This window comes from Manis javanica, chromosome X, assembly GCF_040802235.1.
Source record: "Manis javanica isolate MJ-LG chromosome X, MJ_LKY, whole genome shotgun sequence".
Classification (NCBI taxonomy): Eukaryota; Metazoa; Chordata; class Mammalia; order Pholidota; family Manidae; genus Manis; species Manis javanica.
This window is the reverse complement of record NC_133174.1, coordinates 64,840,289-64,857,467: the sequence shown is the minus strand read 5'-3', so window position 1 is coordinate 64,857,467 and position 17,179 is coordinate 64,840,289. Positions and strand designations below refer to the sequence as shown.

The window sequence follows — 17,179 nt, the reverse complement described above, 5'->3', positions numbered from 1 at the left end:
AGCGGAAATCTCCTCCCAAAACCATACATATTTTTGAATATACAACAAATACAACTACGCCTAAAAGAGAGACCAGAAAATACAACACAACAGCCAGGCTACATCTACATCTGCAAGAACTCAGCATCTCACAAAAAGGGTAAGATACAAAGCCGCAATCCAGGAGGACCTGAAGCACTCCCCACACACCAGCTCACTGGTGGAAGGAAAGGAGTCAGAGTGGGGAGGGAGTGGAAGCACAGGACTACTAAATAACCAGCCCTAATAATCTGCACTGGGAGCACAGACACACATTGTGTGGTGTAAGGGATATTAGAGAAATGGAAAAGTAAAATACTAGATGGACACTGTGGGTGGGTTCCCACAGCTGGCGCCCCTGGGGCAAAAGAAAAGTGGGTACTTCTTCAAAGTCTTAAAGGGACAGGGGATTAACAGCTGGATGGAATAGTCCCAGCACACTCAGCCCAGCAGGCTGGGAATGCTAAGGAACTTCAGGTGCCCCAATCCCCTGGGAGGTAACTCAGCTGCAAAACCTCTCATGGTGATAACCAGCATGCCATTCATTCCCCCTGGCCGGTGCTACAAGCAAACTGGCTGAACTGCCAGAGTGGCAGGGCAGCCGGATAGGCACCCCACCCATAGCAACCACAAAGTCTCCTCCCAGTGTGCAGCTAACTGGGACAGACCCAAAGGCTGCCACAGGTACATAGCTGCCCAACACAGACAGGAAGCCGGAGCAAGGTCTGGAATGCAGGAAGAGAAGCCGTTTTCACAGGAGAACACAACCAGCGCGTCTGCCACTCCCTGCAGGGCTCTGGGCTATCCTGAGGGCTGACCTGCATGCAGCAACAGAGGAAATTAACCCACAGACAGCTCCGTGCCTGCAGGTAATGGACACAGGCAATGGAGAAGGGCAAGGCGACCAGCAAGCAGGGAGGGACATTGTTCTCTGAGCTGACACATGCGTCACCTGCCTACGACCAACTCTATCACCATGAAAAGGCAGAAGAATCTTGTCCAGTCAAGAATCACTCAGATAATTCCAGACAGAGGATGTGGGGAGACAGATATAACCAATCTTTCTGAAAAAGAATTCAAAATAAAGGTCATAACAATGCTGGTGGATGTGCAGAGAAATATGCAAGACCTAAGGGATGACATCAGGAGGGAGATAAAAGAAATGAAACAATCTCTGGAAGGACTTAAGAGCAGACTGGATGAGGTGCAAGAGACTGTTAATGGAATAGAAATAAAAGAACAGGAATACAGAGAAGCTGAGGCAGAGAGAGATAAAAGTATCTCCAAGAATGTAACAATATTAAGAGAACTGTGTGACTAATCCAAACCGAATAATATTCACATTATAGGGGTACCAGAAGAAGAACAGTGAGAAAAAGGTATAAAAAATGTCTTTGAAGAAATAATCGCTGAAAACATCCAAAAGCTGGGGGACAAAATAGTCTCTCAGACCATGTAAGCCCACAGATCACCCATCACAAGGGACTCAAGGAGGATATCACCAAGAAATACAATAATTGAAATGGCAAAGATCAAAGACAAGGAGAGAGTATTAAAGGCAGCCAGAGAGAAAAAAAAGATCACCTACAAAGGAAAACCCATCAGGCTATCATCAGACTTCTCAACAGAAACCTTACAGGCCAGAAGAAAATGGCATGATATATTTAATGCAATGAAACAGAAGGGACTTGAAGCAATAATACTGTATCCAGAATGATTATCATATAAATTGAAGGAGGGATTAAACAATTGCCATACAAGAAAAACTTGACGGAATGTGCCTCCCACAAACCACCTGTACAGGATATTTTAAAGGGATTGCTCTAAATGGAAGCACTCCTAAGGCTAAATAGATGTCACCAGGGAAAATAAAATCACAGCAAAGAAAGCAGACCAAACAAATACTAACTACAGGCAAAAAATAAAATAAGCTATCCACAAAAGCAGACAAAGGAAACACAAAAGAGTACAGAACAAAACACCTAACATATAAAGAATGGAAGAGGAAGAATAAAAAGGGAGAGAAATAAAGAATTCTCAGACTGTGTTTATAATAGCTTAATAAGAGAGTTAAGTTAGATGGTTAGATAGTAAAGAAGCTACCCTTGAACCTTTGGTAACCACGAATCTAAAGCCTGCAATGACAATAAGTACATATCTTTTCATAATCACCCTAAATGTAAATGGTCTGAATGCACCAATCAAAACACAGAGAAATAGAATGGAGAAAAAGCAAGACCCATCTATATGCTGCTTACAAGAGACTCACCTCAAACCCAAAGACATACACAGACTAAAAGTCAAGGGATGGAAAAAGATATTTCATGCAAATAATAGGGAGAAAAAAGCAGGTGTTGCAGTACATGTGTGAGACAAAATAGACTTCAAAAAAAAAGAAAGTAAGAACAGATAAAGAAGGATATTACATAATGATAAAGGAGGCAGTAAAACAAGATATAACCATTATAAATATATATGCACCCAACACAGAAGCACTGACATATGTGGCACAAATACTAACAGAATTAAAGGAGCAAACAGAATGCAATACATTTATTCTAGGAGACATTAACCCACCAAAGGACAGTTCCACCAAACTGAAAATAAGTAAGGACACAGAGGCACTGAACAACACACTAGAACACATGGACCTAACAGACATCTACAGAACTTTACACCCAAAAGCAGTAGGATACACTTTCTTCTCAAGTGCACATGGAACATTTTTCAAAATAGACCACACACTAGGTCACAAAAAGAGCCTTACCAAATTCAAAAATATTGAAATTGTACCACCCAACTTCTCAGATCACGAAAGTATAAAACTAGAAATAAATTGTACAAAGAAAACAAACAGGCTCAAAAACACATGGAGGCTTCACAACATGCTTCTAAATAATCAATGGATCAATGACCAAATTAAAACAGACATCAAGTAATATATGGAGACAAATGACAACAACAGCACAAAGCCCCAACTTCTCTGGGATGCAGCGAAGGCAGTTCTAACAGGAAAGTATATAGCAATCTAGGCCTATTTAAAGAAGGAAGAACAATCCCAAATGAATAGTCTAAACTCACAGTTATTGAAACTGGAAAAAGAAGAACAAATGAGGCCCAAAGTCAGCAGAAGGAGGGACATAATAAAGATTAGAGAAGAAATAAATAAAATTGAGAAGAATAAAGCAACAGACAAAATCAATGAAACCAAGAGCTAGTTCTTTGAGAAAATAAACAAAATAGATAAACTCCTAGCTAGACTTATTAAGAGAAAATGTAATCTACACACATAAACATAATCAGAAATAAGAAAGGAAAAATCACAAGAGACCCCACAGAAATACAAAGAATTATTAGAGAATACTATGAAAATCTATGTGCTAATAAGCTGGAAAACCTAGAAGAAATGGACAACTTCATGGAAAAATACGACCTTCCAAGACTGACCAAGGAAGAAACAGAAAATCTAAACAGACCAATTACCAGCAACGACATCAAAGTGGTAATCAAAGAACTACCCAAGAACAAAATTCCCGGGACCAGATGGATTCACTGCTGAATTTTACCAGACATATAGAGAAGATATAATACCCATTCTCCATAAAGTTTTCCAAAAAACAGAAAAGGAGGGAATACTTCCAAACTCATTCTATGAAGCCAGCATCACTCTTATACCAAAACCAGGCAAAGATCCCACAAAAAAAGAATATTACAGACCAATATCCCTGATGAACATAGATGCAAAAATACACAACAAAATATTAGCAAACCAAATTCAAAAATACATCAAGAGGATCATACACCATGATCAAGTGGGATTCATCTCAGGGATGCAAGGATAGTACATTTGAAAATCCATCAACATCATCCACCACATCAACAAAAAGAAGGACAAAAATCACATGATCGTCTCCATAGATGCTGAAAAAGCATGACAAAATTCAACATGCATTCATGATAAAAACTCTCAAGAAAATGGGTATAGAGTGCAAGTACCTCAACATAATAAAGGCCATATATGACAAGCCCACAGCCAACATCATACTTAACAGCGAGAAGCTGAAAGCTTTTCACTTAAGACTGGGAACAAGACAGGGAGGCCCACTGTCACCACGGTTATTCAACATATTACTGGAGGTCCTATCCATGGCAATCAGACAAAACCAAGAAACACAAGGCATCCAGATTGGTGAAGAAGAAGTCAAACTGTCACTATTTGCAGATGACATGATTTTGTACATAAAAAACTCTAAAGACTCCACTCCAAAACTACTAGAACTAATATCTGAATTCAGCATAGTTGCAGGATACAAAATTAATACACAGAAATCTGTTGCTTCCCTATACACTAATGATGAACTAGCAGAAAGAGAAATCAGGGAAGCAATTCTATTCACAATTGCATCAAAAAGAATAAAATACCTATGAACAAACCTAACCAAGGATGTGAAAGACCCATACCCTGAAAACTACAAGACACTCTTAAGAGAAATTAAAGAGGACACTAACAGACAGAAACTCATCCCATGCTCTTGGCTAGGAATAATTCATATTGTCAAAATGGCCATTCTGCCTAAAGCAATCTACAGATTCAATGCAATTCCTATCAAAATACCAACAGCATTCTTCAACGAACTGGAACAAATAGTTCTAAATTCATATGGAATGACGAAAGACCCCAAGTAGCCAAAGTAATCCTGAGAAGGAAGAATAAAGTGGGGGGGGGGATCTCGCTTCCCAACTTCAAGCTCTACTACAAAGCCACAGTAATCAAGACAATTTGGTACTGGCACAAGAACAGAGCCATAGACCAGTGGAACAGAATAGAGACTCCAGATATTAACCCGAGTATATATGGTCAATTAATGTATGATAAAGGACCCATGGACATACAGTGGGGAAATGACAGCCTCTTCAACACCTGGTGTTTGCAAAATTGGACAGCTACATGTAAGAGAATGAAACTGGACCATTGTCTATCCCCATACACAAAAGTAAATTCGAAATAGATCAAAGACCTGAATGTAAGTTATGAAACCATAAAACTCTTAGAAAAAAAACATAGACAAAATACTCTTGGACATAAACATGAGCAACTTCTTCATGAACATATCTCCCCGGGCAAGGAAAACAAAAGCAAAAATGATCAAGTGGGACTATATCAAGCTGAAAAGCTTCTGTACAGCAAAGGACACCATCAATACAACAAAAAGGCATCCTACAGTATGAGAGAATATATTCACAAATGACAGATCTGATAAAGGGTTGACATGCAAAATATATAAAAAGCTCACACACCTCAACAACAAAAAGCAAATAATCCAGTTAAAAAATGGGCAGAGGATCTGAATAGACACTTCTCCAAAGAAGAAATTCAAATGGCCAACAGACACATTAAAAAATGGTGAACGTCGCTAACCATCAGAGAAATGCAAATTAAAACCACAATGAGATATCACCTCACACCAGTAAGGATCGCTACCATCCAAAAGACAAACAACAACAAATGTTGGCGAGGTTGTGGAGAAAGGGGAACCCTCCTATACTGCTGGTGGGAATGTAAATTAGTTCAACCATTGTGGAAAGCAGTACGGAGGTTCCTCAAAATGCTCAAAATAGAAATACCATTTGACCCAGGAATTCCACTTCTAGGAATTTACCCTAAGAATGCAGCAGCCCAGTTTGAAAAAGACAGATGCACCCCTATGTCTATTGCAGCATTATTTACAATAGCCAAGAAATGGAAGCAACCTAAGTGTCCATCAGTAGATGAATGGATAAAGAAGATGTGGTACATATACACAATGGAAACATATCTTCACAGTAAGATTGTTTACAATTTTGGCAATGTACACAAGAATTAACTGAACCTTAATCTGCTGGCAAGACTTGATTATGGGCAAAACTAAATCAGTATCTCCTCCAGTTATTCATGTTTATATAAATTATACCTTAAATATTATGGTGAGTGTTGGGGTTATTAATAATGATCTTTTGAGTAATCAAATAACAAATGTTTTGGAGCAGAAAAGAGGCACAGAGTTCTGATTCTCTTCCCAAATAATTTGTACTGTACTATCTTGATGGTGGTTTGGGACTAGCTAGAAGCATATCCTCCCATAAGACAATAAATATGCAGATGATGATAGTGATGGTGACTTTTTTGCACTTAGAATATTTGAAGGAAATAATGAAATCATACTTTTGTACTTGCTCAATAAATTACTACCTAATCTAGAGAGTAACATCTTTTTCTAAAGGCTTACAACATTATAACAATAACAACATAATAGGCTAGCATTTATTGAACACTTCACATGTACCAGCCACTTGTCCTAGGGCTTGACATATATTATCTCACTGAATTCTCACAACAACCCTGTTAAGAATAACAACAGATATTGTTATTCCCATTTTTTAAATAAGGAAACAGGTAGCGACAGATTGACACGGTGTCAGTTCTAGAGTTCAAAACACAGATAGTTTGATACCAGGAAGCAAACACATACAACATGACAGAGAGCTAAAGACTTCCTAAAAGCTTAGTGGAAAAATCAACTTCCAAACTCTATACTTCAAATAAAAATCTCTGATAGTATCATTAAGAAATACTTTCACTTTTTTTATGATGAGGCAATGGAGGTCCTCATTAATAACATTATCCCTTAGAGGTGCCTGATAATACCATCAATCTTGTTTTTATAAGACCAATGGAAATGGTGTGGCTTTCTCTAGTTTATTCCTCAGCAAGACACTGGAATTCTGGTTTATCTCAAAGTTGTACTTTAGCTTCAAAGGACCCACTTCAAATTTCGTTTTCTTTCTGCACATACCTTCCTTTGATGTTCCCTTCACAGGCAACACATTTGCTATGGCTTCTCCAAAGGGAATTTCCACAGAAAAATTAGAAACATTATTGTTTATATCGAAATTAGTAATAATACTTTCAAATACTATATTTACCAGAGGATCAAGGCCAGTTTGAAATAATAGAATAATATATTGTACTTCCAGAATTGTTAATGTATTTATTCCTTTGCAATTATTCCAAACTCTATCCTTATTCTTTGAGGGCTTATTCTCAGTCTTTGAGAAATTGCTGGTATCATCTGTAGAAACACTACCAGTAATTTTCAGATATTTTAGCATTCACATTTAGGTAGGACACTGGTATTTAAAGTAATATCTACAGGGTCATTTTTCAGTTCTAGTTGTATCTTGGTAAAAATCTCAACAGAAAAGCATACGCTCTCTTTATAGCGAGAGTGGTCCTATTGGTACACTTTTGCAGTTTGGACTTGTATCTTCAAAACAACTTACAGCTTAAAGATATAATGCTAACTAAAATTTATTGAGATATCATTCATGACATTTAGAGATGTGATGGTAATAGAATTATCAAACTGGTACTTCATTTTTGCTCTTCTTGGTAATGTGACTGGGTTTAACTCTGAATCTGCTGGAATGCTTCTTAGTTCATGCTCCACCCTGGAGGTATCTTCATTTAGAGCTGTTTCTACATTTCCAGAGGATGGTGTGCAGGAAGAACACGCTGAATCATCTGATTCAGGAGATATCTTTCTGTTCTGTTAGTCCTGCTATTGTTGTCATCGTATCTGGACAAAATGACAGACTCATTTAAGTCCAACAGACTTTTAAAGGACACAAAGGAGATTTTGATGTGCGGGGTAAACTGCAGAATTTCCAGAATTTTCCACCTAGCCTTAGCCATTTACCTATCAGTAAGTGTTTACCGCTGCAGCCTCCTGCAGCCTCCAGGGCAAGGGATGAAGAGGTAATGGCTTCTGGTACTGGTACATAATTGGTCTGGCGTCTGCCAGTCACCAAGGACCCGTCAAAGGAGTTCCTCCAGGAAGGCGTGGCCAGGCAGGGAATAGCACACAGAGGTGGCAGTGTATGAAGAGCTGGAGGGGGCTAGGCCAAGCTAGTAAATTGGAGCAAGCTGTGAGCAGTAAAAACGGGTTCTCACAACCTATCCATGGATAAAATGAAAGTTCCTGTGGCCAGGATTCTCACCTGGCCCTGGTTGGCTTGTTCACTACACACATGTGAGCAATACGTTGCTATTGACTTTATATAAAGAGCTCCGGCGACATGGTGGCATGGCTGCAAGGCTGCAGGAGAGCACAGCAGAGCCTGGAGTGGTGGCAGTGCTGAGGAAAGAGGCCCAGAGTACAGCTGTGTGGGTAGAGAGGCCCAGAGGACAGCTGTGCGGGCAGAGAGGCCCAGAGGATGGCTGCGTGGGTAGAGAGGCCCAGAGGCAGAGACTGGCTTGCTGTGTGCAGACTCACTCTTAGTGGATGGGATTTTGGTGATTGACCTGCCACTGTGGAAATAAAATTGGGTATAACCCTTTCACCCCAAGAGCGTTCTACTGTCATTTCTTTGGTCACACTGAATCCATAGTGAACTTGCCCAAGGCAGAAACCCATTGGCAAGACACTATCCTTTCCCTTATTTTGGTTTCATGGGTTTCATAGGGGGATTCACCCCAGGGCTGGGAATACCCTCCCCGCTGGAGCTACAATATGTATCACAATAACATTTCTTATGTACTTTCCTCTTAATTCAGGCTTCAGTCCTGATTCAGACTCTTGTTTTCTCCATAGGTATTAACACTGTGGGACCAGCTTAATCTGATAGGATTAATTTCATTTATTTAGATACAATGTGGGTATTCTCTCAGCTGCTGATTTTACTACTCGTATCTGTGCATTAGCATGATGAAAATGTCTTCCATGAACATTCCAGAATGTAATGATTCATTTTATATATTTTCCCCTAATGTCTAATTATTGCTGAACATGTTAATAAGTCCAATTATGTGGCTTTCCAAAGTTTTAAAACTTCCAGTCTTGCTTGTGTTGTCTTACCCATGTCTCCGCCACAGCCTCCAGGAAAGGAAGTGGAAGGTGTTAACTTTTTCAATAATTAAGAGGAGCAAGGAATGTTTTTATCTACAGGATGAATTCAGTAACTATCATCTAATCTACATGGTCATTTTTTAAGATAGTCTATATTAGGAGAATGAACTACAGCCTTTATCTGAGTAAAGGGGTAAAGCAGTCAGAAAGTTGGCTGTATAAGTTTCAAAGATGAAGTAATTTGTTAATAAGGCATTAACCTTTGGAGTTATTCAGTACTTATATCTAATTAAATATATGTCTACATTTCCACTATCAAAAAGGACTAACAATTCCAGAGAAAGACCTTCACATTATCTGCCCATTTTTCCCTGAACAGACCATTGGGGTGATTAAATTAAACCTCAGGATAATCCCCTTAAAGTCTACAGTCTTGACACTGGCAGGACAAACAAGAGTGTTACACTCATTTATAAACTACACAATTATTTCCCAAATGTATTTAAATGCTGAAGCTTCAAAGAGTAATAATCATATTCATTCTATTTATTCCAAAATCAGAGACTTCTTTACTGTTCACTCTCCTTGAATTCCATTAATAACAGTGTAATCTGCTCCACTGTAAAATTTTTTTTCAATAAAGCAACTCTACTCAATTTAACAATTACATTGCTTCATATTAGTTTTATTCCAAACACTATAAGAGCTCCTTAGTCAAAACAACGTTCTTTCCAAATCTGGTTTCTAAATTGACTGCACATTAGTCTTAATTATAGTGTCTGATTCAGAAATTTTAAACCTTAACATTCTTTGAAAAGCGACTAATATTTATGTTCTATTATGATGAACTGCATTCTTTACCATTTTTTATAATATAAATTACATTTGGACAAGGATAATTTTCTATATGGTGTCTAGAAAGAGGTGAATCTACCTTTTGTAGGGTCTGAAACACATTTTAAGAAGCCTTAAGAAGAAGAATACAGAACTACAAATAACAAAATTCCATACAAAAATATGTATTCTGAAAAACAAAATGTCACATATTTTTAAAAGCTACCAAATACCATAAAATCCTGACACACCTTTACAATATTTTCCTTTCCTATATTTTTGGTTGTATACTCTTGATTATGGCTTCATTTGACAATGATTCTGTAAAATCATTTTCTATGTAGAGAAAATAAATAATTTAGTCTTTCCTATACATCAAAATATTTTTTATTAATGACAATTTAGAAAAGTTTCTTTCAATGCTACAACTAGATATTGATAAATTTTTAGAGTTGTCAAATTTGGTAAAACTCTTAAATCGCTCATATACAAGCCATTAAGACTTCAGGGCATTTCAGAAAACTTGTATAGTGATTAATCTTAAATACTCTTTGAATTGATAGTACTCATTTATCACTCTCACACTGGGCTCTATACCTTTATGTCATGATGCTGGATGAGTCAACACCAAGGGTGGAAGAGATATTATTGGAAGACATTCCCACACCAGAGTTCCTGGCAAAAAGTTCACTATACTCAGAAGTGACTAAGAATCACATATAGTCAAATAGCCTACTAACCCCCAACTAAACATCCCCAACTCAATCTCCCCTTAACCAGATCCCCAAAATGCCCATGGTACATCCACTGCCACCCAACACAAAGGGGAAGTCTAACAGGGTGGGAGTGGAAGTGGAAGTAGACAAGGGACTTAAACGATTGTGGTTAAAATGTTTGTTTTGCAAAAACACATAACCATGTGAGCACACTGCTGACACTCCCTGCAGGGTCTCAGAAGGGGTCAATGCAAGTGAGGGCCTCTGAAACTTAGGCTTCATTAACTTCACCATAAATTTGTCTCTGGGACTAGACTTAACACTTAGTAAAATATTTTTTAAAGGAAGGAGAAAAGAAAGATCACTAATATACTCTGTATCATATGCGCTTTTGACTGAAGGAGGAGAAACAGAGTTGGAAAAAGTGTGCTTCCTTTTATTTTTAGCAATCAAATTATGAATGTGCCCTGGAAAGTATAGGCTTAAGTACTGTCACTGGGATCTGTATAAATCACTGTTGATAACACAAAATGCTTTCATATTATATTGCTGCAACTTTTCCTTTATGACTTAATCTAATTCAACTGCATTTTTCTGACTTTAACTAGGCCTTATTAAGCAGAGGTGAATTCTGGGAAGATGCAATAGAAATAGCAGCCTGACATTTGAGTGGGGTGCAACACCTTTTTTTGGAAAATCCATACTGGAATGTACTTGCAAATGCCAAAGTAGAATCTAGTCCTTTAGTTATACATGGATATGTTGACAAAAACAAATATTAATCTAACATCGTTTGCCAGACAAACAGTTGGGAGTTTTGGAAAATGCATTAGTTGTGAGTGGACAGAAAATACCTAAGTCACTTAGAGAAAAATATGTGAACTAGTTTCTAGATGGTTAAAATAGTTTTAACTGTTATTAGCACAGACATTAGTAAGATTCAGCTTCCATTCTGGCCTCCAGCACCAGCCACCTCAGATCAAGTGTAGGAGGTTTAACTGGTTTCATCTGAAGATAAATCAAGTGCAGGTACCATACTTTTTGCTCATGGAAATTAGTAGTCATTTTTAAAGCTTTGGGATTGAAGGCTGCAGAGCTACTTTGTCATCCCCTTTTCTATGATAGAATACAAAATAATTCATCTAACGTTTGGTTATGACTAGTAACCAAATTTTGAAAAAATTTCAAAATGTCTTTATAAATTTGACTATTTTGAGGATAAACTCATTTGAGAAAACCTGCAGTTTAGTAAATGAAATAGTTACCTGTAACCTCTCAGTTTTTCCAACTTGACTCTCTCCCCAAAGCAAATGAAAGGCGGCAGCATCCTTGCACCAGGGAGAAGAGGCAATGAGGAAGTTATGCTAAAACAACAGTTATACTAAGGTGGATGGGGAATACAAAAGACAATCTACTTTTGGAGCATGGGGAAAGTGGAAAATTAAAATCTAAGTATTCACATGGATGCCTACAGGAAAGAAAACTTAGAAAGCATAATACACTATCAAAACAAAGCTTTTCTAGCCACAACCATCAACACAGTCTTAACTGACTAGAATGTGTAATGTAGTCAACAAGGGAGAAATACTGCTTTCCCCCATACAAATAGTAAAGTGGATCCCAAGTTTACTTTGCCCTCTCTGGCCAAAATGACTATGAAACTCAGACATGGAAAAAAGTCACCTAGTTTCAGATATGGAAAAGAACTGTCCACTTCACATTATTGGCACACTTCACATTAAATCTTGAACTAAGGAAATTTTATATCAAACTTCATTAAGATCACTGTGCCAATTAGCCAATTTTTTTTGTAATGAAAAGGCAAATTGCAGCCAATTTGCTCAAGATCTTATGAGAAGTCCGAATCATAAAGAATACTATAGTTAGCCAACAGGCATGTGGAAAGATGTTCCACATCACCAATCATCAGTGAAATGCAAATCAAAGCCACGATGAGATATCACCTCATACCAGTCAGAATGGCCATAATCCAAAAGACAAGAAATAACAAGTGTTGGAGAGGATGTGGAAAAACAGGAACCATCCTACACTATTGATGGGAATGTCAGTTGGTGCAGTCACTGTGGAAAGCAAGTATGGAGGTTCCTCAGAAAACTAAAAATAAAAATACCATGTGACCCAGTAATTCTACTCTAAGGATTTATCAGAAGAAAAAAGTTCCCTGATTGAAAAGATATATACACCCCTGTTTAGTGCTGCATAATTTACAATAGCCAAGATAGGGAAGTAACCTAAGTGTCCAGCAATAGAAAAATGGACAAAGAAAATGTGATACAGATACACAATGGAGTATCACTCAGTCATTAAAAAAATTAAGAAATCCTGCCATTTGTGACAATATGGATGGACCTAGAGGATATTATGTTCAGTGAAATAATCCAGGCAGAAAAAGACAAATACCATATTATTACACTTATTTGTGGAATATAAAAACAAAATATAATGAACAAAGTAGCACTAGACTCATAGACACTGAGAAGTGACTGATGGTTACTATGAGGGAGGCGCTAGGGTGGTGGGTGTAGTGAGGCGGGGGAAGGGGCACAAAAATCATAATATAAGTTAGTTATGGGGATTGTAGTATGCCATGGAGAATATAGCCAATGATTTATAACACCTTTCCGTGCTGACAGATAGTAAATGCACTAGACGGGGTGGGGCTTTAATAATGTGGATAACTGTTGAACCACTGTGTTGTATACTTGAAAACAATATAGTATTGCATATCAACTATACATCAGTAAGTAAAAGACTCCACCAGATCCCTAATTTTAAATCTTGTGCTATATCTGATATGCAGCTAGACAAAACTCCCTTTAGAATATTAAGCTCCCTTTGGCCAAGTGGAGCTTACCTTGGGAATGCATGACTGGTAGATTTGAAAATCAATCAATGTAATTCACCATATTAAAACCTAAAGAAGAATACAATCATCTCTAGATGCAGAAAAATCACTTGAAAAAATTCAACATCTATTCATGATTAAAAATAAAAACTGTCAGAGAAGTAGGAATGGAAAGCAACATCCTTAACCTGATATAAGGCACCTACAAAAATCCTACAACTAATACAAGACTTAATGGTGAATGCCTGAATGTTTTCCCCCTATGATCAGAAAGGAGACAGATGTCCACACTGAACCCTCCTATTCAAAATTGTAATGGAGGTTCTAGACAGTTCAATACAGTAAGAAGAAAAAATAAAAGACATATAGACTAGAAAGGAAGAAATAAGACTATTGTATGCCCTGATGACATAATTGCTTATATAGAATATCCCAAGGTATCTAAAAAAAAGCTAAAAGATTTAATAACTCAATTTAGCAAAGTTCAGGCTATAAAGTCAACATTAAAAAGTCAATTGCAAGATTGGGGAGGAAAAAAGATGGCGGTGTGAGAAGTGAGGCAGAAATCTCCTCCCAAAACCACATATAATATGAAAATACACAAATACAAACTATTCCTAAAAGAGTGACCAGAAATAAGATTCCACCAGCCAGTCTATATCTGGAATAGAGAACATCTCACAGAAAAGGGTAATGTAAAAAGCTACAAAATGGGGGCGGAGCCAGGATGGCGGCGTGAGAAGAGCAGTGGAAATCTCCTCCCAAAAACACATACAGCTATGAAAATATAACAAAGAAAAATCTTCCTAAAATAGAGACCACAGGACACAGGACAACATCCAGACCACATCCACACCTGCAAGAACCCAGCGCCTTGCGAAGGGAGTAAGATACAAGCCCCGGCCCGGCGGGACCCGAACGCCCCTCCCCCCGGCTCCCGGCGGGTGGAAAGAAACCGGAGCGGTTTTTTTGTTTGGCAAGTGCTTTTTGGAAGCCTTAAAGGGACAGGGACCCCAGTGCTAGGGAGGCAGGGTGGCAGGAGTGGTGAGCGGGTGCCTGGGACCAGCGCCTGAGGACAAAGAATATCGAGCGTTCCTTCCCTGCAGGACCAGTGGGTGGGTGCTTTTTGGAAGCCTTGAAAGGACAGGGACACAGGTGCTAGGGAGACAGGGCAGCAGGACCAGTGAGCGGGTGCTGGGACCGGCACCTGAGGACAAAAAAAAAAAAAAAAAAATCGTGTGTTTTTTCCTTTTTTTTCTTTCTGTTCCCTCTCTCATTGTTGCTGTTGTTGTTTTGGTTTGGAGAGTGCTTTTTGGAAGTCTTAAAGGGGCTGGACAGGTCACTTAGACCAGAGGCAGGGAATCTGGGGATCTCTGGGCACTCTAACCCCCTGGGCAGCAGGGAGCACAGAGGCCCCTTACAGAGATAAACAGCCCCCCGGCCGCTCGCCCTCCAACGGGGCTCCAACATTTTGGAGGAACAGCCCCAGCCAGGCCAAGCCCACAGCAACAGCGAAGATAAACCCCATAGCAACTGGGCAGGAAGCAGAAGCCCTGTCTGCACACAGCTGCCCAGCACAAGCCACGAGAGGTCGCTATTCTCCCAGGAAAAGGCCACAAACCAAAAAGAAGGGAAGCTCTTCCAGCGATCACTTGTACCAGCTCTGCAAACTCTCTCTATCACCATGAAAAGGCAAAATTATAGGCAAAGATCACAGAGACAACACCTGAAGGGAGACAGACCTAACTAGTCCTCCTGAAAAAGAATTCAAAATAAAAATCATGAACATGCTGACAGAGATGCAGAGAAAAATGCAAGAGCAATGGGATGAGATGCAGAGAAAAATGCAAGAGCAGTGGGATGAGATGCAGAGAAAAATGCAAGAGCAGTGGGATGAAGTCCGGAAGGAGATCACAGAGGTCAGGAAGGAGATCACAGAAGTGAAACAATCCCTGGAACGATTTATAAGCAGAATGGATAAGATGCAAGAGGCCATTGAAGGAATAGAAGCCAGAGAACAGGAACGTATAGAAGCTGACATAGAGAGAGATAAAAGGATCTCCAGGAATGAAACAACACTAAGAGAAATATGTGACCAATACAAAAGGAATAATATTTGTATTATAGGGATACCAGAAGAAGAAAAAAGAGGAAAAGAAATAGAAAGTCTCTTTGAAGAAATAATTGCTGAAAACTTCCCCAAACTGCAGGAGGAAATAATCGAACAGACCATGGAATTACACAGAACTCCCAACAGAAAGGATGCAAGGAGGACAACACCAAGACACATAGTAATTAAAATGGCAAGGATCAAGGACAAGGAAAGAGTTTTAAAGGCAGCTAGAGAGAAAAAGGTCACCTATAAAGGAAAACCCATCAGGCTAACATCAGACGTCTCGACAGAAACCCTACAGGCCAGAAGAGAATGGCATGATATACTTAATGCAATCAAACAGAAGGGCCTTGAACCAAGGATACTGTATCCAGCACGACTATCATTTAAATATGATGGAGGGATTAAACAATTCCCAGACAAGCAAAAGCTGAGGGAATTTGCTTCCCACAAACCACCTCTACAGGGCATCCTACAGGGACTGCTCTAGATGGGAGCACCCCTAAAAAGAGCACAGAACAAAACACACAACATACGAAGAATGGAGGAGGAGGAATAAGAAGAGAGAGAAGAAAAGAATCTCCAGACAGTGTATATAACAGCTCAATAAGCGAGCTAAGTTAGGCAGTAAGATACTAAAGAAGCTAACCTTGAACCTTTGGTAACCACGAATCTAAAGCCTGCAATGGCAATAAGTACATATCTCTCAATAGTCACCCTAAATGTAAATGGAGTTAATGCACGAATCAAAAGACATAGAGTAATAGAATGGATAAAAAAGCAAGACCCATCTATATGCTGCTTACAAGAAACTCACCTTAAACCCAAAGATAAGCATAGACTAAAAGTCAAGGGATGGAAAAACATATTTCAGGCAAACAACAGTGAGAAGAAAGCAGGGGTTGCAGTACTAATATCAGACAAAATAGACTTCAAAACAAAGAAAGTAAAAAGAGATAAAGAAGGATACTACATAATGATAAAGGGCTCAGTCCAACAAGAGGATATAACCATTCTAAATATATATGCACCCAATACAGGAGCACCAGCATATGTGAAGCAAATACTAACAGAACTAAAGAGGGAAATAGACTGCAATGCATTCATTGTAGGAGACTTCAACACACCACTTACCCAAAAGGATAGATCCACCGGGCAGAAAATAAGTAAAGACACACAGGCACTGAACAACACACTAGAACAGATGGACCTAATAGACATCTATAGAACTCTACATCCAAAAGCAACAGGATATACATTCTTCTCAAGTGCACATGGAACATTCTCCAGAATAGACCACATACTAGCTCAAAAAAGAGCCTCAGTAAATTCCAAAATATTGAAATTCTACCAACCAATTTTTCAGACCACAAAGGTATGAAAGTAGAAATAAATTCTACAAAGAAAACAAAAAGGCTCACAAACACATGGAGGCTTAACAACATGCTACTAAATAATCAATGGATCAATGAACAAATCAAAATAGAGATCAAGGAATATAGAGAAACAAATGACAACAACAACACTAAGCCCCAACTTCTGTGGGATGCAGCAAAAGCAGTCTTAAGAGGAAAGTATATAGCAATCCAGGCACACTTGAAGAAGGAAGAACAATCCCAAATGAATAGTCGAACAGCACAATTATCGAATCTGGAAAAAGAAGAACAAATGAGGCCTAAAGTCAGCAGAAGGAGGGACATAATAAAGATCAGAGAAGAAATAAACAAAATTGAGAAGAATAAAACAA

The 17,179-nt window shown here is 38.7% G+C and overlaps 1 protein-coding gene and 1 pseudogene across 7 annotated transcripts in view; both read right to left on the bottom strand.

Moving 5' to 3' along the window:
* The window catches only part of ATP7A (ATPase copper transporting alpha), a 155,647-nt gene that overhangs the window by 60,228 nt on the left and 78,240 nt on the right, over positions 1–17,179 (bottom strand). The gene's annotated exons all lie outside the window — the stretch shown is intronic.
* Positions 6,755–15,329, bottom strand: LOC140847505 (sentrin-specific protease 6 pseudogene; annotated as a pseudogene).